Consider the following 21861-nt stretch of genomic DNA (forward strand, 5'->3'; position numbering starts at 1 on the left):
ATCCTGTTGTTCTGTTTTTCTGGAGGACGCTGACAATACCGACGGGCAGTCATTGGGCGAAGGGTACTCAGGGGATGCCCTCACTAGGTTTACTGTTGTGTCACTTGTGGGGCACAGAATTCTGAGCATCAGTTTCTTAATCACAAAAAATGAATGACTTACTTGATCTATTAGTCTGAATCATTCTAAATATGAAATGAACAGTTTGAATCTGACTCTTTCATCGGATTTTCTAGTCATTCAAAGGGACAAGAAAGAATCCTTTTACAGCATTGTTCCATTAGCTGGGATCAATACCTGTATTAAGTTGGTAGGGACCCGGCACCATAAAATGTGAGTTATCCGAGAAGACATAAAGTCCCTAATAAGTAGTTCAACAGGGAAGTCCGCAGTCAGCAAATATCAAGCAAATATCATGCCTTGGAAGATTTTAAGTATTTTCTTTTTTGATCTTAAGTATTTTCAAAGGTAGAACAAGATGCTATATTTAAAAAGAATATTCTATTTTGTTGAGAAATTTGACACGAGATGTGTCATCTTTGGGTATTTGGAGGCACACGGCTCTGTTGGCGATAGGCGCAGTGTTGCCCAGCAGAGCTGGAGATCTTTGCCTTGTGTAACTGAAACTTTGTCCTACTGATTAGTCGTTTGAACATGAAGAAGAGACTTAATCTTTCTCTTGGTCTCAACACGTTTCATGTTGGCTGAACAATGGTCTCACACCCCATTTCAAATAGATAAAGTGTATGACCACTTCAAACGGCATCTCCAAGGATAAGCTATAATCCATTCTTTACTTAACATTTCAAGCGATGTTCCTTTCTCGTGTGTTATTTTTACGATTAGGCAATGGTAGCCAACAACTAAATGATTATCAATATAGTCAACATAAATTGGCACAGTCCTAAGAACACCATCTGTACTTTAAGATAAAGTCAATCAGAAGCTCACGCCGTCGTTCCTCCGGCCCGCGGAAGACGCCGAGGCAGGTGGATACAGCGGCGTCCACTCATAGGTTGGATTTCATCCCAGGTTGGCAAGAATCCATGGCGTCGAGGCGCAGGCGCCAGATAGATGGTATGTTCCAGAAGCGTGTCTTTAGAAAGACCCTATATTAAGTGAAGTCAGAGCCCAGACACCGATAAACACTGCACGATTTCACTTACATGTGGAATCTGAGAGAGACAAACTCACAGGAGCAGGGGGGAGGGTGGTCGCGAGGGGTCAGAGCGCGGCCAATTGAGATACCTGCAGGTGTCCGATGGAAAAGTCCCGGAGACGTGGTACACGCCGTGGTGACGAGAGCCGGTGAGTCTGTGTTGCAACCTTGGAATTTGCTCAGGGCGCAGATCATCAGCGATCTAACCACCCACCCACACGCTCCCGCCGCCCGCCTGGAAGGCTCTGCCCGAGATGATGGGCGTCTTAGTGAGTGTGACTGTGAGACGTCTTTCACAGGCATGTGTGTGTCCAAGCCCTCGGGTCCATGCAGTGTCTAGGTGCCAACGACACCTCAGTAAAGCTGGGAGACAAAGAAAAGAAAGAACATTTCCAGGAGTGTAATTCCTGGAAACATATTTATATTTAATAAACATATATTTTTAGTGACTGTCCACATCACTGTGGAATGTGCTACTTTCAAAAGTGCTAAGTGCTTTAGTAGATTCTAACTTTTTTTTGCATCATCTGTTTCTGCACTGCATGTGCAGAGGTATGACTTTTATTTATTTTATTTATTTTTTAAAATATTTTATTTATTTATTCATGAGAGACACAGAGAGAGAGAGGCAGAGACACAGGCAGAGGGAGAAGCAGGCTCCATGCAGGGAGCCCGAAGCAGGAATCGATCCCAGGACCCCGGGGTCAGGACCTGAGCCAAAGGCAGACGCTTAACCGCTGAGCCACCCAGGTGTCCCAGGAGGTCTGACTCTTAAAAAGCACTCCATCGAGGTGTGACTGACGTACAAAAAGCGTGTGTATTTACTGTTTACGACTTGCTGAGTTGGGGGATGAATGCCTCCCGTGAAACCATCGCCATAATCTGTGCCGTAAACATATCCATCACCCCCAAAGTGTCCTCCCATCCTGTTATTTCTTATTATTATTCATATTTTCTTTTTGTGATGTGCACACTTGACATAAGTGCAAATTTTTAAGCACGGTCTCCCCAGACAGCTTCTCAAAATTCCAGACGTTAATAGAAGACGTTTCAGGGCAAAACATGAAGTCCTCAAGGAACGGGACTTCGGCCGCACGGACCTGGGCTCTGTCTCCCAGCACCTGCACAGTTCAGGTAGCCAAGGACTCCGAGAACAAGTGCCTCCTGTAGCCTTCCCCTTGAGTAGAATATAACAAAGACATTTACAAAGAGCTCTGCGTCTGTCTAACTGCGTGTCGGCAGCAATTAAGCAGAAACGTGCTCCGTGGGTCACATCGCAGCCCGGGGAGGGACGGCCACGACACAGGTGACTGCGTCCCCTCCCCGCTCCCCCTGCCCCAGGCCCCCGAGAGACAGGGGCTCCCCGTGCTGAGGCCACCAGCCAGGCCCCAAGAGCGCTCGCCCGCCTTCGTCCCAGGCTCCGCATCTCTCCCAAGGAAAAGAAGGCCCAGGGGTCCCGAGGAGTGCGTGGTGGGCCGCGAACCTTCTCCTGGCCCAAGTGTCGTCAGAAGCCCGCCCGAGTCTGCAGGGACAGGCACGCCTGGGGATGGAGCTTCTGAATGTCAGGGACACGTCCCATGGCAATCAGCTCCCCCCGAGGGCCCCGGGATGGGGCGCACAGGCAGCTGAGCACCCGCCCCAGCAGGTGTGGCTCTGGCTCCCGCCACCGCGGACTAGGTGTGGGCTGCTGGCGATGCCAGGACGGGGGCATCGGGGACCCGCACCTGCTCGGGAGGGCTCATCGGGCGGTCAGAGGCCGACGACCGAGCCGGTCGAGGGGACAGCTCCCCATGGGATGGGGTGAGGAGTCACACACAGGGGAGCCTACACATGCTCTTAAAGAGGCAGGAGCATTTGGGTCTTAATAAGACCGTGTGTGCCTTCCCTCCTGGGCTAGAGGGCAGGGGGACTTCGGTCTTCCCCCAGCCAGGCCCTGGGGGACAGTCTGTGTAGGAAACGCAGGGGAGAGTAGCTTGGATCGCTGGCCTTGAGCCAAGGTGTGCAGAACAGGAGCCAAGGACATGGTTGTGTCTGGGGCTCACACACCATCGCTGGTAAGGATGACGCATTTGGAAGAGTAAGCGGAAGGTGGAGACCTGGCAGCACGAGATCCTCATCTGTGGACTCTTGAGGCCTGATGCCATGTGCCCGTGTCTTTATTTCCATGTGGAGAGACTCCTGGGGAGATGGGAGGGGCGGCCAGCCGACAGTGCCCCGGCGGCCCGGCCGGGTGTGGAGTGACCCTGCAGGCTCCCCGCGGGCTCTGTGCCTGCTCCTCGGGCTGGCACCCCCTTCCCTCCTCGGGCTGGCATCGCCTCCCCCTCCCCGTGGGCTGGCACCCGCTCCCCCCTGCCGCCTGGCCCCCCTCCCCATCGGGCTCGGGCACCCAGCGTGGGGCCGTGACCACAGACGTGGGCCGCCGGGAGCCGTCTGGGGAAGGGCCCCCGGGGTCTGGGTCCCCGCTTCTGCAGGATGACTGCAGAGCTGGCTGGTGCGGGAGGAAACTCCCATCTGGAGAGAGAGCGGGCGTCACACTCACTCCCTGGACAAGCTGAGCCCAACGTAGGCCTGGGTTCTGGGCCCCGGGTTCCCATTTGTAGGAAAGACGAGGTAAGCTGAGGCGGGGCGAGGACGTGTCTTCTCCACCGCACAGAACCCTCCATGTTCATACATGTATTTTCTAAAACCGTTTTTCCTTTGCAAAGGGCAGTGTTGGTGCGGAAGCCGGGTGAGCTGCTGTGGTGGAGAGTCCAGCACACGACGGACGGGAGCTGTACACTGTGTTTTGTCTGGACGTAAATACAAGGACGGCGCGGTCTCCTACCTTCAAAAGGAAAAGAAACAAGAAAAAGGATGACTTTGAAAGCTCCAAAACACTAAACAAAGAGTGATTTCCTCTCTGCTCGTGGAGAAACAAAAATCCGAGTCCTACGTCCTATCTTCCGGCTACTTGTGTTTTTAAAAGATATTTAAATGTTTGAAGCTAGACTTGGTGACCTGATAATATAAATGAGAGTCTTATTAAAATTAGATAAAGGGGCACGTGGTGGCTCGGTCCGTTAAGCATCCGAGTCTAGATCTAAGCGCAGGACGTGATCTCAGGGCCGTCAGTTCAAGCTCCACGTGGGGCTCCCTGCTGGGCGTGGAGCCTCCTTAAAAAAAATTAACAGGTAAGAGAAAATAATGGGTGAGCTACCGAGACAGAGCGGGGCTTTGACTGAGCACGGTGCTCGGGCCCGGGCCGGACAGTGTGGCAGCGAAGCGCTCGGCGTGCCCCGTGCATGCTCACGGCCCCGGGGCAGCCCTCTCGGGCCCAGGTTCCACGCGAGGCTGAAGGCAGGGGCCAGACACGCTGCCTGTTTCACTGTCTGCCCAGGCGCCAGGATGAAATGCTACGTCCCGGGAGTTCCAGCTTCCTGAGCACTAGCTAGTTCCTTCCTTCTTTCTTTCTTTCTTTCTTTTTTTTTTTTAATATTTTATTTATTTATTCATGAGACACACAGAGAGGCAGAGACCCGGGCAGAGGGAGAAGCAGGCTCCATGCAAGGAGCCCGACGTGGGACTCGATCCCGGACCCCGGGGTCACGCCCTGGGCCAAAGGCAGATACTTAACTGCTGAGCCACCCACTAGGGATCCCCACTAGTTCTGACTTTAGAATTGTTCCTCTGATATTTGTATATTTAATATCTATATTCTGTGTATTTATATGTTTTATATACCTCCCATACATGCTACTTAATATTTAATACTACTTAATAATCAATATTAAAATTCAACTGTCAATTTATACGTCTATTTTATTTGCTTCCTTTAGTAAAAAATATACTAGATGCTGCGGTGCACAGTGTAGTTCTGTTTCTACAGGGAGGCGCCACCGGAGGATGGAGGCACGCAGGAAGACCCACCTCATGGCTAGAACTAATTTTTTCTTTTTCTTCCGAGATGCACAGGGTTTGTGCTCTGGGCTGGCGGCAGGAAGCAATGGGGGAGAGGGGAGGGAGTGTCTCCATTTTAAGTTGGAAACAGGTACTTGGGTGCCTGAAAATGGAAAGTTTGTGCAGCACGTCTGGCTTCCCGACATCCCTGGTGCCCTCCCGCTGACGGAGCAGGTGTGGCCCCACCTCAGCGGCCTAGGCCCGGGCTCCGACACACTCGCAGAGCAAGACGCTTAGATACAGGATTAGAACAGACAGGATCGTCCTGGTAACAGGTGCTGCTTTACAGATGCTCAAGGAAGAGGTTCCTCTTTTCCTCAGTCGATTCGGGCTGACTTGGGGGCCTGTGGAGAGGGCTGGCCTTGCAAGGGCTGCGTCCTGTGTGCTCTCGTGCGGGAACAGTTAGCAGAACACAGTCGTCTGGAAGCTATCGGCTGGCTCTTTCCGGTTGTCTCCAGGGATGGAGGGGGGCTGTTGTTTTCTGGGAAGAGCCTAGAAACTAGGTCTCACATCTTCTAAAATTTCTGGGATTGCGTGAGAGAAAACATGGGGTCCACGGGCCTTATTTGGAGAGCTGGGCAAAATGGCTCACAGCACAGTGACTCCTCAGGTGCACGACCTTGGCTGGCGACCGTAACGCGAAGCCCCAAGAGCGAGCATGGGTTTGGGTGCAGACCAGCAGCACGAGGACAGGGCGACACGCTCGGGAGACTCGTTTGTTCGTCGGCACATCCATGCGTAGAATGAATGCCTGCTGACTGCCCGCTCCCAGGCAAGCCCCAGTGCCAGGAGCACAAGTAAAAAGTTCTAGCTTAGTCCAAATTGCAGACCTTTAAAATGTTGTAAGTCGAGCATGATATAGTCACAATTTAGACTTTGGAAAGATAAGCTAGCTGCTTTATGTCAAATGCACTGCAGGGGGCCAGGAGGAGGGGAGGAGGGTCAGCTCAGCCCGGGTCTAAGTCCGGGGGGATGCTTTGGTGGCTTGGAGTAGGATGGAGAGCTGCAGGAGCTCGTGGTGGCCGGGCCTGGTGCGTCTGGAGCAGGTTGTGCCTCCAAGGGCAGGAATCAAGGCTGGTTTCTTAAGAGTTTAGGCCTGAACAAATCGGTAGACCATGTGCCATTGATGTTGATGAAGAAGAAGGAGTTACCTTTCCCCCCTCCCTCTCTTCCTCCCTCCCTCCCTCCTGCCTCTGTCTTTTCCTCCTTCATTCCATTCTTTCAAGTAGAGTGGGGAATCCAGACACTGAAGAGCCTGTTACACACACGTCGTGCCTGAGCCAAGCCTACATGGTCTCTTGCCCATGGGAGTTTCTTCCTGGTAGAGAGGACAACCAGGGAACAACCGTATGCGTGTATGACACCCATTCTGAAAGTGACGTGAGAGGAAGGGAGGCCTACGTGTGGTGGTAGATGGATTAATCCTAATCGGTTTTCTGAAAGAAAAACATAACGGAATCTACATGAATTTTCTCACTCACCTGGCACTGGGCTGGCGTCCAGGCAAGAGAAGGGCACATGTGACTGCTTCCTCCCACCACCCGCCATCACGTGATAGGGACGGGGCATCCACTGCCAGGCCCTCCCCAACCGGTGTCTTTTCTTCTGAAATTTCAGCTCACTTTTCAGTATCATATGTACTTTGGCACAGGGTTATAATTATTTCTGGAAGGAAGGAGACCAAAGATCTTTAGATAGGTCCACTCTGTGTGATGCTATATAAAACTCGCAAGACATTGAACCTACTTGTGGATTGTAAGTACAAAAAAAAAAAAAAATCTATGATGGAAAATATCTCTCGTATCATGTGTAAAAGCACACATATGGACTCCGTATCACTAAGGCACATGGGAGTCCACGAGCTCCTGCCCAGGTGAAGGATATATTTAAAATCGATCTAATGCAAGTGTAGTAGAAAATCTGGGATAAAGAAGTCACTCATAACAACACCCGTGTGCTGGTCTTAAATCTAGAACTGAGGTGGAGATGTTGATCTGCTTCCTTGCTGGCCTGGGATCTGACTTGGTTACTACACTCCCGATGCACTGGTTCATTTACCTCTTTAAAAGGTAGTAAATACCCCAAAACTGCTCTTTTTAATATTTTATTTATTTATTCATGAAAGACAGAGAGAGAGGCAGAGACACAGGCAGAGGGAGATGCAAACTCCATGTGGGAGGCCCAATCGAGACTTGATCCCGGGACTCCGGGATCCTGCCCTGAGTCCAAGGTAGACGCTCATCCGCTGAGCCCCCCAGGTGTCCCCACTTCACAACTATTCTTAACAAGAATCAACCCCAGGGAAGATGTGCAGTATTCTAAGATCCTCGACAAGGGATTGGTGGAGTGACTCTGTCGGCAGAGCAAGGACGGATGTGCTCGGGAGGCAGAGGTCATATTTAAAGAGAGAGATTTGAGAGGAGTTCATGGTCCCACTAGCTGCAGGGAATGAGGGGAAATCTCTGGCCAGCACAGGAGCTTGAAGGGGAACACGAGGATGTTGGGTGCAGCTCTGTGGGGTACCAATCGAGGGATTAGGAGGCCAGAAGGGTAGAAAGGGAGCTGGGTTTTGTGGCGACATTTTGAGCACGGTTAGGAGAAAGGAAAATTGAAAAGGAGGCCAACTGAGGGCATAGGGAAGAGTTAAGTCGGGTACAATCCTGAAGGAAAAACAGATGTGGTGCCTGGAGGAACAGCGGTGAGCAGGGATGGCTGGGAGAGCATTGTACGCGGCCCTAAAACAGCGTGAAGTGGATGTTACATAAATCGCCAAGGTTTTACAGCCCTTACCCGACAGAGCTGACATCTGAATCCACCTCCGCGTGGTTTCAAATCCTGTATTCTCAGCAGTAAATGCCACCTCCAATGCTATCATAAATAACCATTTTCTGGAGCTGGGATGTAAAGAAACTTTAAGACTCAAAAAGAAACATATTCGTTGTGAATCTCAAGGGACTGGCCAAATGTAAGATCAATTTAGGAAATTAAGGCAATGACTATCACCTCAACAGTAATATCAGGAGAGTTGTTGGGGCGAAGCCTTCTGCATTCTCAGAGTGGGCTGTGATCGATCTTATAGAGAAGACTAAAGAAACACATGGCAATAAGGCTTTGGGCAGAAAAAAGAAAAAGAGACTTTCTGTTACTTACATTCTAACCTCATAGCTTGGCCTACTTTTATAGGGTTTCACTTTTACATGAATTGACTTGAGCTCAATCTATTTTTCAATTATGCCAAAGAATTACACTTGTTCCCCTAATGACACATGTTGCCTTGTTATCAAAATTAATTGCCCTTGAAAATCGCCCACAGTCGGCGGCTCCAGGGACGTTGTTACTCTTCGTCTCGTCCACAGCAGGACTGTGGTCAGTTTGGGGTCTGTCCCGAGTTTGCGGGGAAACAACCCGCCTTCCTGGTAGCTTGATGCTTGATGGCCTTCACTTTTCTGGGAGCAAAACATGATAATCTTTGGAAATCCCTCACTGAGAAGAGACCCAGCTGTCTAATCAGTGACCAGGAATTTTTAAGTAGTTTTGTCTGCTGTTTCTTTTATAAAAGGAAATGCATGAGTAACAATTTTTTTGGGGGTGGGGGAGGCGTCTTCATCTGAGTTCTTACTTTATCTGACAAACATTTCTCTTGCATTCAGTCTGGTTGCAGGTATTTGTCGTATGCTGGACTCCTGATGTTAGGGAAGCTCTGCCTCCAGCCCTCAGCTGGACACAGCCCCGTGGACATCGCCGCTGTGAGTCGCACCGCAGCACTGCTTCCGACAAGTTGTGGAGAACAGTGAAGCCGCCTCGAATGTGAAAACCCCAGGACCCACTTGGTTGCTAAGTGGAGAGGTTGCCTCTGTCAGAGACAGCGCTGGCCGTTCACACCCTCCGCCCGTTCAATGTGACGCGGGATCTGGGGACTCAGGTACTAGAAGCAGCGGGGACGTGGGGAGACGGCCCGAGTTCTATCCCCGAGGTTCGGGCGCCCGATACACGCACGATTCCACGCTCCATGAAGTCTTGTTCTTCTACGACTCTGGCCCCAGGTGGGCAGGCTGCCCGGGGATGGGAGCTCAGCCACCTCCGACAGGCTGTTCGCAGGGAGCGTCTCAGAGGTCTATCGGAGGAGGGGTGTCATTGGTTGGATCCTCTCTGGCCGGGGCCCTCGAGTCTTGGGACCCGGACGGATGCTTGCACAGGAGGGTCTGCATTTGGGTTTCCAGCCTGGGGGCCAGCCGGGCCTGGGGGTGGAAGCTGTGCCCGCCCTGCCACCCGCCACCCATGTTCCCTCCTACTCTCCTCTCAACTCCTGCCTTTTCCTTGCTACTCTAAGTTCATTGAAAAACACATGATTCTTTATCATTTGTGCTTCCATTTATTTATTTTTTTTGACCTGAATATTGTTCCGGGGTATGTTTTTATTGTAGCAGGGGAGAAGGAAGGATTAGTACAGTCAGGAGCTGCTCGTGGAGGAACCAAGGCTGACAAGGTGCCAAGGGTTGGCCAAACAAGGATGCCGTTTTCTTGTAGTTATTTACTAGGACAAGAAGTCTTCGCATCATTCCTGTTAAAAATGTATGATTCCTAATCCCGATTGCTGATTCATCTCTTTCACATTGGATTAAAATAGAAATAAATCGTTTGCTTTGGAACCAGAAAGTAGAAAGAAAAGATACTGGAGACAATCCAAGGATGAGCAGACTATCCTAATTAACCGTTTACAGATACTTTATTTGAACAGATAGAACTTAGATTTACGATACTCTTTACGGCAAAGAAAGCACCATTTAATCTTGTGCCTTGCGCTGTCAAGTTACCTTTTAAATTTTCTATTAACCTTCTGAATTTCAGGACACCTCAAGTATGTTACTCTTCTTTCCTTAAAATGAAACTTGGCTTCTTAGATATATATCCGTCTGATACATAGATTAAATTTATTTTCCAATATTTATAAAAAAAGAGAAAAAGTAGGCAGTGGATGAAGCGTGGCTCTGCTCTGCCCTGTGTTGGGAGGACAATAGGCTAATCTGGAATAACAGGAGCTTGTGTTATGTTAGGTTTGGGAGAAAACCTATCCCATCGGAGTTTACATTTTTCCCTACAAGGATCCCGAGAAGGACAAACATTCATAGATTTCTACTCACCGTGACCTGGATACAAAATTAGCTTAATGTTCGTGTCTTTCAAATGGGGCCTTATCCTTCTGTATTAGGACTCAGCATCACTGGAAAAGCAGGTTTTCCTGCCTCAATCCCCCTCCCCCCAGGACTGTGATGTAGGCTGCATTCCCAAGCTGTTTGGGGGTTTGCACACTGACCTTTGCTTTTGCCTCCCGGCCAGGGATGGCTGGGCCACCAGGTCCCATTGGCTGCAGCCAAGACCAGGATTACTGCTATGACCACCATGGCCTGGCCGGTCGTGCAGGAGCCGGAAGCCTGGGGTGCTGCTCTGTCGTCCCCCCGACCCACCGGGGCCACAGGCCCCTTTAATGCTCCCAGTGCCTTGTTTCTCAATGGCAGAGCACTTTCATTTACTCTGTGCTTCCTGAAAATGAGAGCCCGCAGATCATGGGATGTGGTGTCAGGGTCAGAAAGAGGCTGTTCCCCAACACTGGTCCCAGGACCCTAAACCCGAGGTGGGCTGGGCTCACTCCTTGATGGGGGGACACAGGGCTAGTGGGGGACAAGGCAGGAGCCCGGGGCGGCACATTGACAAGTCCTAGAAACAGGCAGAAGGACCTTCCTCCATGGACTCTGCTGCCTTGATGTTCATACTGTGCTGAGGGCAAGGGGCCATCCTAGCCCGACACCCAGGAGCCTCTGAGTCTCCTTTGACATATAAAAATTCCTTTAGAAATCCCCTTTATTTCTAAACCCCCAAGATACATGTTGGCGATCATCCCCCAAGCACATGGTCCACGGATACACATCTGAAGGGTCTCATGACTCAGGTTTTATTAGGCAGTACTAAGTCACCTTCTCCCAACAGCAGCCAGCCCCCTGGGGGCCTGGAGACGTTGCTTCCACAATTCCTTGGAGAGTAGCCTTCCTCAAACCCCTCCCAACCCTCACTGTCCCGGGGCAGCTGCTCTTCCTGCCCGAGGGTCCCATCCCTGTGCTTTAATAAAACCACCATTTTGCACCAAAGACGTCCTAAGAATTGCTTCTTGGCCATCGGCTGTGGACCTCACCTATGTTCCAGAACTGCATCATCCTACCAGCACTTTCTTCTTGGGAGCTTCACCCACCACACAGGGAAGCAGGTAACTGGGCTTCGGGCTGCGGTCCTGGTCAGGACTACACACCTGCTTGGTCAGAAACACCCCCCCCCCCCCCGGATCCCAGCTCTACTTACAGGAGCTGCTGGACACTAGAAGTTTAATGAAATCATTAACAGATCTCTGAAGGGTTGATACGTACCCGACACTGTTAGATACTTGGAAGAAGATAAACAGATTTTCTGCCCAACTGAAATGGTGGCGAGGTGGGGAGAGACACAGCAAGCACACATGCAGATAATTTAGGAACAAGAGCATGAGGGCAGAGACATTCTGGGGAGGTCGAGGCAGGTGACCACTGGTAGTGGGGCGAGGGAAGTGTCTCTGGATGTAGGAGATTTTTGTTAAGACTCCATGGTTGAGCAGAGGCTGGCCACGGGGAGACCCGATGAGCACGTCCCGGAGATGTGGAGGGAAGGGTGGATGGGTGGGGGGTGAGGTGGGAGCGTGGACTCTCTCCCAAGGGCAAGGAGCCCATCACGCAGGGATTTTAAGCTGGGATGGGAGAGCCTAGGCTGGAATGTGTGGAGGCCCCGTCTGGCACACCCCGCTGTGCTGTGCAGGGTGGATTCTAGCGCGGAAATAGGAAAGAGAACAGCTGGCAGGAGACAGAGGAGCCAGCAGCGACGTGCTGAGAGGCAGCGTGGACGCAGGCGGTCAAGAAGGCGAGGGGAGGGACCGGAAATCTACTGCGGGCATAAAACTAGCAGGACTTCCCCTCAGGGACTCGTTTTGGTGACGACGGAATTGTTCGGAGGGGACACTGAATGCCTGGGGGGCTCAGGAGTTGAGCACCTGCTCAGGTGTGACCCTGGGGTCCCGGGATCGAGTCCCACGTCGGGCTCCCTGCATGGAGCCTGCTTCTCCCTCTGCCTGGGTCTCTGCCTCTCTCTCTGTGTCTCTCATGAATAAATAAATAAAATATTTTAAAAAATTAAAAAGTTGGGCCTTGACTTACTGAGTGCTGTGCTGAGAAGGCCCGGCAACAGGTTTGGGCGGGGTCAAGGACTGAGCTTGAGCCTAGGAGGCCTCCCTGGAGCAGGGCTGCCGAGCTGGCAGGTGCACGCGGGTCTAGTGCCGGAGGACCAGCCACGAGAGACGCTATGGGCTCTCTGGATTAGGGATCAGGAAAATATGCTCATGACTAGCTAGTGGATGAATGAGTGAATGAAGGGTTTCTTCGAATTTGAAGTAAGAATGAAATGGGAAAAAAGGAAAAAATAGGAAAAGGGAAAAGGAAAAGGAAAAAGGGAAAGCACAGACGCTTAGTTAACGGTGTTAAGTGGAGCTGCTCAAGGGATATACTGGGTTCAGGAAGGAGAGAGCGGGGACGAGCCATGAGCAGCCCCTAACTCTGGGGGACGAACAAGGGGAGGTAGGCGGGGGACGGGCACCGGGGACAGGGGGCGGGGGGGACGCGCACCCCGGGGGGCACCTGGCGGGATGAGCGCTGGGAGTCATGCTCTATGCTGGCAAATCCAACTCCAATAAAAAATATACATATAAAGAAAAAAAAAAAGAATGAGAGACCAGGCCTCCATGAGGCAATGAGGAACTATCTTGCCAGCTTCCTTGTTTTTTGTTTGTTTCTTTGTGTTTGTTTTTGTAATAAGAGTATTGAACATGAAATCTACCTTTTAACTGTTTTAAAAATGTGCGATGCTGGCCATGTTGCTCACTACAGGCACCGTGTCCTACGGCGTTTTCCCAGAACTTATTTACCTCCTACGACTGCGTGGTTAATTGTTATAAAAAATACGGGGCTGCTTCAGTGTTAATGATCACACAATGTGAAGGTGACTTGTGCAGATTTTTAAGATCCATATTTCAATTTTTTTGTGCTTAGAGACTTACGGTTACCGTTTCTTATAATTAGTTCTCCAGGGGAAATATTTTTTCTGAGGTGTAGGAAGGGAAATGTTAGATGCTAATTTACTAAATGGTTATAAGCTCTGGAATGTCGCCGTTGATGGCCACTAGTCTAATGTGTACCAGCGCCGGTCATAGCCAGCCTCGCGGCCCCACCGGGCACAGCCAGCGCGTCCCTCAGGTCTCCAGACTTTGGGCCTGGCGTGTTTTCATAGGTGTTGACTCGCAGCACTTGGGCCCTTAAATCAGCCAGAGGTGTCTCCGCGCCAGGAGCAGGCCAGGCTGGCAGAGCCGCGGGGCCCTCAGTCAGCACCCACAGCCTCATGGATGGGATCAGTGCAGTGGTAGTGGGACTGTCTGGTGTGCGCTCAGAGCCTTGGAAGGGAGAGAGGAGGGAGGAGGGGAGAGAGCAGGGAGGACGCAGGAGGGGAGGAAGGAGGAGGGAAGGAGGGAGGAGGCTAAAGGGAGTAGGGAGAAGGGAGGAGGGAGAGAGGAGGGAGGAGGGAGCAGGGAGAAGGGAGGAGGGAGGGAGAAGGGGAGGGAGCAGGGAGGAGGGAGGAGGGAGTAGGGGAGGAAGGAGGAGGGAGAAGGGAAGAGGGAGAAGGGAGGAGGGAGAGAGGAGGGAGGAGGGAGCAGGGAGAAGGGAGGAGGGAGGGAGAAGGGGAGGGAGCAGGGAGGAGGGAGGAGGGAGTAGGGGAGGAAGGAGGAGGGAGAAGGGAAGAGGGAGAAGGGAGGAGGGAGGCGGGGAGGAAGAGGGAGGAGGGGAGGGAGGAGGGGAGGAGGGAGGAGGTGGGAGGAGGGAAGAGGGGAGGAAGAAAGGCAGAAGGGAGAAGGGAGGAGGCACAAGGGAGGAGGGATGGAGAGGGAGGAGAGACAGAGGAAAGGAAGGAGGAGAGGGAGAGGGGGAAGGAGGGAGGAAGGAGGAGGGAGGAAGGAGAGGGAGGGAGGAGGGAAGAAGGGGGGAAAGAGAGAGGAGAGGGAGAGGAGAGGAAGGAAGAGGGAGGGCAAAGAGAGGGAGGAGAGGGAAAGGGAGGGAGGAGAGGGGGAGGAGGGAAAGAGGAAAGGAAGGAGGGAGGAGAGTAAGGGGGAAGGGGAGAGGAAGGAGGAGGAGGGAGGGAGGGGGAGGGGGGAATGAGGAAGGGGAGGGAGGCAGGAGGAAAGGGGAGTGGAAGGAAGAGGAGAGAGGGGGAGGAGGGAGGGAGGAGGACGTGAAGGGGCGTGTTTGGCTCCGGGCACAGGCAGAAATGCAGGGCCCCGGTGAGGGCTCGGCGAGGCGGGCGAGTCCCCTGTTGGGGGTCGGGGTCCCGGGTGGGGGTGGCTCCCGCCGTAGAGGCCGCGTCCTGGTGGGTGACCCCACCCTCGCACCTCGCTGCCACATGCACTATGATCTACTAAATTCATGGTCGACATCGTGGTCCCCCTTTACGCCGGGCAAGTCCGTGGGTTTTGACAAATGCACCCGTCACAGACTCATTGTCGTAGCCCCACGCACAGCAGGTTCCTTGCCCTAAACATCCCCTGTGCTTGTGTGTCGCCCCTCCTCCCTTCATCCAACCGCGGCCACTTACGGGTTCCTGGCTGTCTCTGTTGTTTTGCCTTTTCCAGAATGTCCTAGGGCTGGAATCACATAGCACATGCCCTTTGCTTCCACTTAGGGACACGAATAGAAGTTTCCTTGGCGTCTTTTCGAGGCCTGGTGGCCCATTTCCTGGCAGCACTAAATGACATCCCACAGTCTGGGTGGGCCACGACTTATCTACGGATGGGCCCATACACTGAAGGGCTGCGTGGCCGCTTCTAAGTTTGGGCAATGGTGAGGGAAGCCGCGGTAAACATCGGGACGCAGGCTTCTGTGCGGCCACAGTTTTCAGCTCACTTGGGTGAACTCGAGGGGCGAGATCACAGAATCGGGGGGTAATTCTAAGCTTATTCATGTGAGAAACTGTCACGTGTCTCCCGTAGGGGCTGCGGCATTGTGAACGTCCATCAGCAATGAGTGGGAATCCCACATCCCATCACCAGTTTGGATTTTAGCCCTACCAATAGGTGTGCGGTGGGGTCTTATTTGTGGTGCCCTAATTATGCACTTAATGCCAAGCATTGCTTTGTATGCTTGTTTGCCACCCGCACATCTTCTTTGGTGAGATGCCTGTTCGGGTCTTTTGTCCACATTTTCATGGTGGTTCGTTTTCTTCTTTTTTTTTATTTTATTTTTATTTTTATTTTTATTTTTATTTTTATTTTTATTTTATTTATTTTATTTATTTATTTATTTATTTATTTATTTATTTATTTATTTATTTGGTGGTTCGTTTTCTTACTGAGTTTTAAGAGTTCTTTGTGTTTTAAGTTTTAAGAATCTTTGCTTTGGATAGCAGTCCTCCATCAGACGTGTGTTTTGCAAAGATTTCTTCCAACTCTGTCAACGTTTTCTTTTCTATGTCTTTCATAGAGTAGAAATTTTTTGATTTTTCTTTTTCTACTTCTGGTGTTTGTAGTCAAAACTCGTCGCTGAGTACAAGGTCAGCTAGAGTTTTTCCTGTGTTTCTTCTAGAGGTTTTATTGTTTTCTGTTTCACATTTAGGCCTATGATGGATTTTGAGTCAGTTTTTGTAAGAGGGGTAACATTTGTGTGTCTGTTTTTGTTCTGTTGTGTTTGCACGTGACTGTCTAGTTGTTCCAGCACTACTTACTGAAAAAGTTATCTTTTCTCTATGCAATGGCCCTTGAGCCTTTGGCAAAGATCGGTTGAGTATGTTTGGTGTGGGGTTTTTTCCTGGGCTCTCCATTCTGTTCCATTGGTCTATTTGTTGGTTCTTTTCCCAGTTCCACACTGTTTTGATTCCCTTAGCATTGTGGTGAGATTTGAAATCAGGTGGGGGGCAGCCTTACCTTCCATTTTCTTCTCTTTAATATTGTGTTAGCTGTTCCGTGTCTTTTGCCATTAGTGTCAGTCAGTTGACATCTTGAAGTGGCTTGTTGGGATTTCGATGGGTTACATTGAAACTATAGAGTTGGGAAAAAAAAAAGAAACTATCGAGTTGGGAAGACCTGTTGCCTCTACAATGATTAGTCTTCTTAGCCATGAACATGGACTCTGTCTTCACTTATTTATATATTCTTTAATTTTTTCTTCAGTTTTGTAGTTTTCTCCTATATCTCTTGAACATAGATTGTTAGATTTATGCCTATTTTTTTTTTTTTTTTGAGAAAGAGAGAGAGAGAGAGAGGGAGAGAGAGAATCTTAAGCAGGTTCCATGCAGGTCATGGTGGCTGATCTGGGGCTCAATCCCAGGACCCTGAGGTCATGACCTGAGCTAAAATCAAGAGTTGGATGCTTAACCGACTGAGCCACCCAGGCACCCTTAAACATCTTTTTGGTGCTAATACAAGTGGTTGCAATTTAGATTATGTCCCACTTTTATATACTACAAGCCAAGCTATAAGTTTTTATAACTAAATTCACGTTTGTCTTTAGGCAAAGGACACATTCCTTGGAGTAGAATTGCTGAGTCAAGGAATCTACAAATTTTGAAGAATCAGGTGCCTTCCATATGTGCCTGCAGGCCTGATTTCCTATATCTATGCAACATTGATATCACTTGTTTATTTTAAATGTATTTGTGAATTTTGTACTAGAAAAATATGTTCTTGTTATTTTAATTTATAATACTTGAATTGCTAGTAAATTTGAATGTGTTTTCCTCTAACAACTGGTGATAGGTAAATATCAACAGCTAACAGATTCCTGAACACAACTGAACCGAGATCCTTATAATCGACAAAGTATCCATCTATATCTACATCGATAGCTATAGCCACTTATCATTTATCAACACATACCAAGCTGTATTATTTTATTATAATAAATATTGACACTATACATGTATTATGTATATGTGTATTATAGGTACAATATATTAGTTTCATATTTGATTCAAGTATGTATGTATTTATTTATTTAAATATTTTATTTATTTATTCATGAGAGACACAGAGAAAGAGGCAGAGACCCAGGCAGAGGGAGAGGCAGGCTCCATGCAGGGAGCCTGACGTGGGACTTGATCCTGGGACTCTAGGTCCAAAGGCAGGCACTAAACCACTGAGCCACCCAGGGATCCCCAAGTATGTATTTTAAAAGAAAGAGGACAAAAAGGGATGGCGGGGTGGCTCTGTTGGTTGGGTGTCTGACTCTTGACTTCCAGTCAGGTCATGGTCTCAGGATCCTGGGATTGAGCCCTGGGTCGGGGCTCCCCACTCAGCGGGGTGTCTGCTTCTCCCTCTGCCTCCCCCACCCCCACTCATGCTGTCTCTCTCTATCTCTAAAATAAATAAAAAATATTTTTTCAAAAAAGGAAAGATGACCAAAAAAAAAAGAAAGACAGCAGGTGTTTTCTGTAATAAAATGTTTAAAGCTTTGCCCCATAATTTGTATTTTAGAAATAATATGAAGCTTCTTTTTTTCCTATGATAATTGATGACCTCCAAATTTCTGCCTTCCTGGTGCTGGAGTTTCTTTCATCCGTGTTTATCCTTCATTTCTTACCTTTTCATAGGTGAAATTTCTTTTCTTATTAGAATGGATGAGATGTTTTTATGAGGTTGTTTAATTAATGTTTCTGAGTGGCATGCATTTTTACACCTGCTTTCTGAAAACGACCCTAGCTAAAGTGGAATTTACAGACGCACGTACCTCCTGGTGGAGAACATCAATATTTTGGGTGCTGAGGTTTCTGGGGGGAAGGGAGGCATTCAGTTGTTCGACAGCAGTGAGCATTTTGCAAGCACAAGAGTGGTGCAGCGTGAGGGTCTTTCCAAATTCCAGGGAATCATGAAAAACTTGATTCATCACCGTATTTCTATGTAATTGTTACCTAAAAAAAGAGAAACAGCCCGATGATATGTGCTTTTCTTTTTTTTTTCTTTTCTTTTCTTTCTAAGCATTCGACTTAGAAGGGGCGACTTCTTTGACACTTTACTTGTTGGCAGTAGAATGAACCGCGTCTCCAGCCACCATTTGACAAGCAAACGCTCGGGCACGGTCGAGTGGGCAGGGGCGGGGTGCCCGGCTTTGGGTCAAGGCCCTTTTCTCGTTTGGTGTCTGTGTCCTCTGGGTCCCTCCAAGCGCAGGGCTCGGAGCTCTGGTGCAAGCACAGCAAATCCCGGGTCATCAGTACTGCCAGAGACGGCGTCCCCGTCTGCTCGGGGCCGTAAGAAATCTCTGCAGACTCGAGGGCTTCGGAGGTGGGCGATGCGAACCCAGGGGAATGGGGTTGGCTTCTCCCGAGGCCTGTCCCCCGCGGCTCGCAGACGGCCGTCCTCTCCCTGTGTCCTCACCAGGTCTTGGCTCTGAGACACGCGTCCCCGGCATCATCATCCTCTTGGATCCGGGCCCCTGTTTATGACATCATTGAACTCCTTAATACCTACTCCGTTAACCTAACAAATTACCTACTTAATTAATTAACCTTAATTACCGATTTATCTCCAGACACAATCACACTGGAGGGATTAGGGCTTCAACCTGTGAATTTCGGGTTGAATTTGATGGAACTTCCACCACTGACGGGGTGGAGGCCAAACAGTTGCGAAATTACAAGTAGCCAGGATGAAGAGAAAGGACAGGCGGAGAAATCCTTCTATATCAGGACTCCTAGGACGAAATCCCACCAGGCCCGCGGTCTGCATGCACGTGCAGGCAGGGCCGGAGGGGAAGTGGGAGTTACTGTCCGAGGCATCGGGCTCCTACGCCTCTATCTGTATTTATATCTATGTGATAATATATAAAATATCTTTTTTTTTCCCATATGTGACTTTCATAAAATCAGTCACCTACACATTTCGGGGTGTGTGAGACTGAGCCCCGGAGGGTTTGATTGGTGCGCACAGGCTCGCCCAGTGCTAACCGTCCAGGCTGGGACGTGAGTCCCGTCCATCTGACCCCAAGGACTCTCCGCAGGGGCCCACGCGGATAGCGAGGAAGCCCGGGCCGCGTCCTGGAGCCGCTTAGGCCCAGCTCGCAGCAGTCACCTGCGAGTCCCCCGTTCCAGCTCCGTGTCCAGCAGCTCGCGCTGGCGGTGGATTGGGCCACCTCGCGACCTCGTGGCTCATGAACACCTGCACTTGCTTCAGTTCAGGAATCTCCTTCCACTCAGGCTCCGCTCCCAGAGCACAACCGAGACAGAGACTCACCCATGGCTCCTGGGAGGACCCACCCGTGGGGACAAAAATCTCCGCGTGCGTGAATTCTCGTGGAAGGCAGGAATCAAAGCCACAGACGCAGGGGGAAATGCAAGGAAGTGGAGTTTTCCCAGAGGATCAAAGGCAGTTGACATCAGGGAGCCCAGAGTCTGAGATGGCCGTGAGGCCTCCTGAGGTCGCCGGAAGCTGCCACCTTTGCACGGGGTCACGCACACCCACGACGGGGCCGGCTCCGTGGGCTTCTGCTGCCTCGGCCCCCAGGCAGGAACCGCAGCTGCCGGGAGGGCTGGGCGGTGGCTGCACCCGCTTCACTTATTAATCAGTCCCACTGAGTCAGGCCTCGAGGTGTGTGTCCTGCTCCCGCAATCGCTGTCCGGGGGAAAAAAATGGGGGAAGCTCAGTGTGTGATTGAAGTAACGATGGGATCCGAAGGGGCCCAGCTTCGTTCGTGAATTTTTTTGGCTTGCTGCGTAGTCTCCGCGGGCATTGACCTTCTTCATCTCTTTATCTTTCCAGGATCTTTATAAATGTCGATTCTTCCTTCCAGATGTTCTTTCTCCTTCTTCCATCACTCTGAGCTGTTATACTTCTGTCCTCAATGTTTTATTCTTCTCGCCACGCTGTTTTCCTGGAATGCTTTCCTTTACAAGCCCTCACGAGGGACGTGAAGCCCAGGATGCTTGCACTGCCGGTGGGAACGCGAACCGGTGCAACTCCAATGGAAAAAAAAAATGTGATCCGTCCTCGAAAAAGCAAAAATCAAGCTTCCGTAGATCCAGCAGTCCTGCTTACAGTCATGTATCCAGAAGAATCGAAGACGGGGCCCCTAAGGGACCTCTGCACCCCCACGTTCCCTGCGGTGTTACTCGCAATAACCCAGAGGTGCGGGCCGTGCGGGTGTCCCCGATGGACGAGTGGAAGTGTGCGGTGTGCGTGCGATGGGGCGACGGCAGCCTTACAAAGGAAGCGGCTGTGTCACGTGCTAGCATGGGCTGGACCGTGGGGACACTGGACTCACAATGAGCCAAGCACAAGAGCCCCGATACCGCGTGTGATTCTGCTCAGGGAGGTCCCCAGAGCGGTCAAATCCGTGAAGACAGATTTGGTGGTGGAGGGACCGGGGTGAGGGAGGGACGGGGACTTAGTGTCTCGGGGCACAGAGTTTAGCTTTGCACGGTGAAAGGTTCTGGAGGTCTAGCTTCACAGCAGTGCGATGTGCTTGACACGACTGGACGGCACACTCAACTTGGTGGATTCTGTGTTATGTGGGTTATTTTATTGCCCACAATTAAAAAAAAAAATAGAAAGTAACTGTGAGCTTTAGCCAAACCCTTTGAGAGTTCTGTGCCCATAGGACTGGCCGACTTCACTGGGGTGGGAAGAGCACCAGACGGGCAGGAAGAGCCACCTGCCTCCAGCTGTGACACCCACACTGTGTGACACCCCCGCTCCATCCTCGCTGGCTTCCTCCATCAGAGTCAGACAAAGATTCCTGCCTGCCGGTCCCCAAAATGCTGGATGAAGGACACACAGGATTGGGGGTGTCTGGCTGGCTCAGGTCGTGATCCTGGGGTCCTGGGATCGAGTCCTGCATCGGGCTCCCTGCTCAGCGGAGAGCCTGCTTCTCCCTCTGCCTCTCCCGCTGCTTGTGCTCTCTCTGGTGCACACTCTCTCAAACAAATAAATAAAATCTTAAAAAAAATTTACAAAAACCAAAATCAGGGCAGCCCGGGTGGCTCAGCAGTTTAGCGCCACCTTCAGCCCGGGGTGTGATCCTGGAGATCCTGGAGATCCTGGAGTCCCGCATCGGGCTCCCTGCATGGAGCCTACTTCTCCCTCTGCCTGTGTCTCTGCCTCTCTCTGTGTGTCTCTGATGAATCAATAAATAAAATCTTTTAAAAAATTAAATAATATTGTAAGTAGTTGGATAAAAGTATTAAGTCCGTCGCGACTATAGGCTTGTATACATTATAATTTCTTTTGAGAATCAAGACCTATTTCCTTTCTTTGGAAATAGCTTCTATCCGGAGCTGTAGACTCTGAACGCGGCTGGATTTAGTTCATGCTTGTTTTGAGATAACTATCTCCGAGAATTGGTTGTAATCTCATAATTTTCCTTTTGCAATCAAAATAATGAACTCGTGACTTCTTTTGTTTCTTGTTTTCCCAGGACAGAGCCTCCCACGTAAGCCCCAGCACTACACCTATTCACTATTATAATTACTAAAGCTCTCGCTGCCTCACAGGGGCATTGTGAAGATTAACGTCTATTTGGCAATTTAAGTTTGTAATATGATTTGAGTTCCTTGGAGGACAAGTTTTATATAAATGCCTTATAATGATTGCAACAATAAGAAAGAAACCAAATGGTAAGAAAAAAAAATTAAAATGAGACAAAGAAAGCCATTTTCTTTGTAAACCT

Source organism: Canis aureus, chromosome 15, assembly GCF_053574225.1.
Source record: "Canis aureus isolate CA01 chromosome 15, VMU_Caureus_v.1.0, whole genome shotgun sequence".
Classification (NCBI taxonomy): Eukaryota; Metazoa; Chordata; class Mammalia; order Carnivora; family Canidae; genus Canis; species Canis aureus.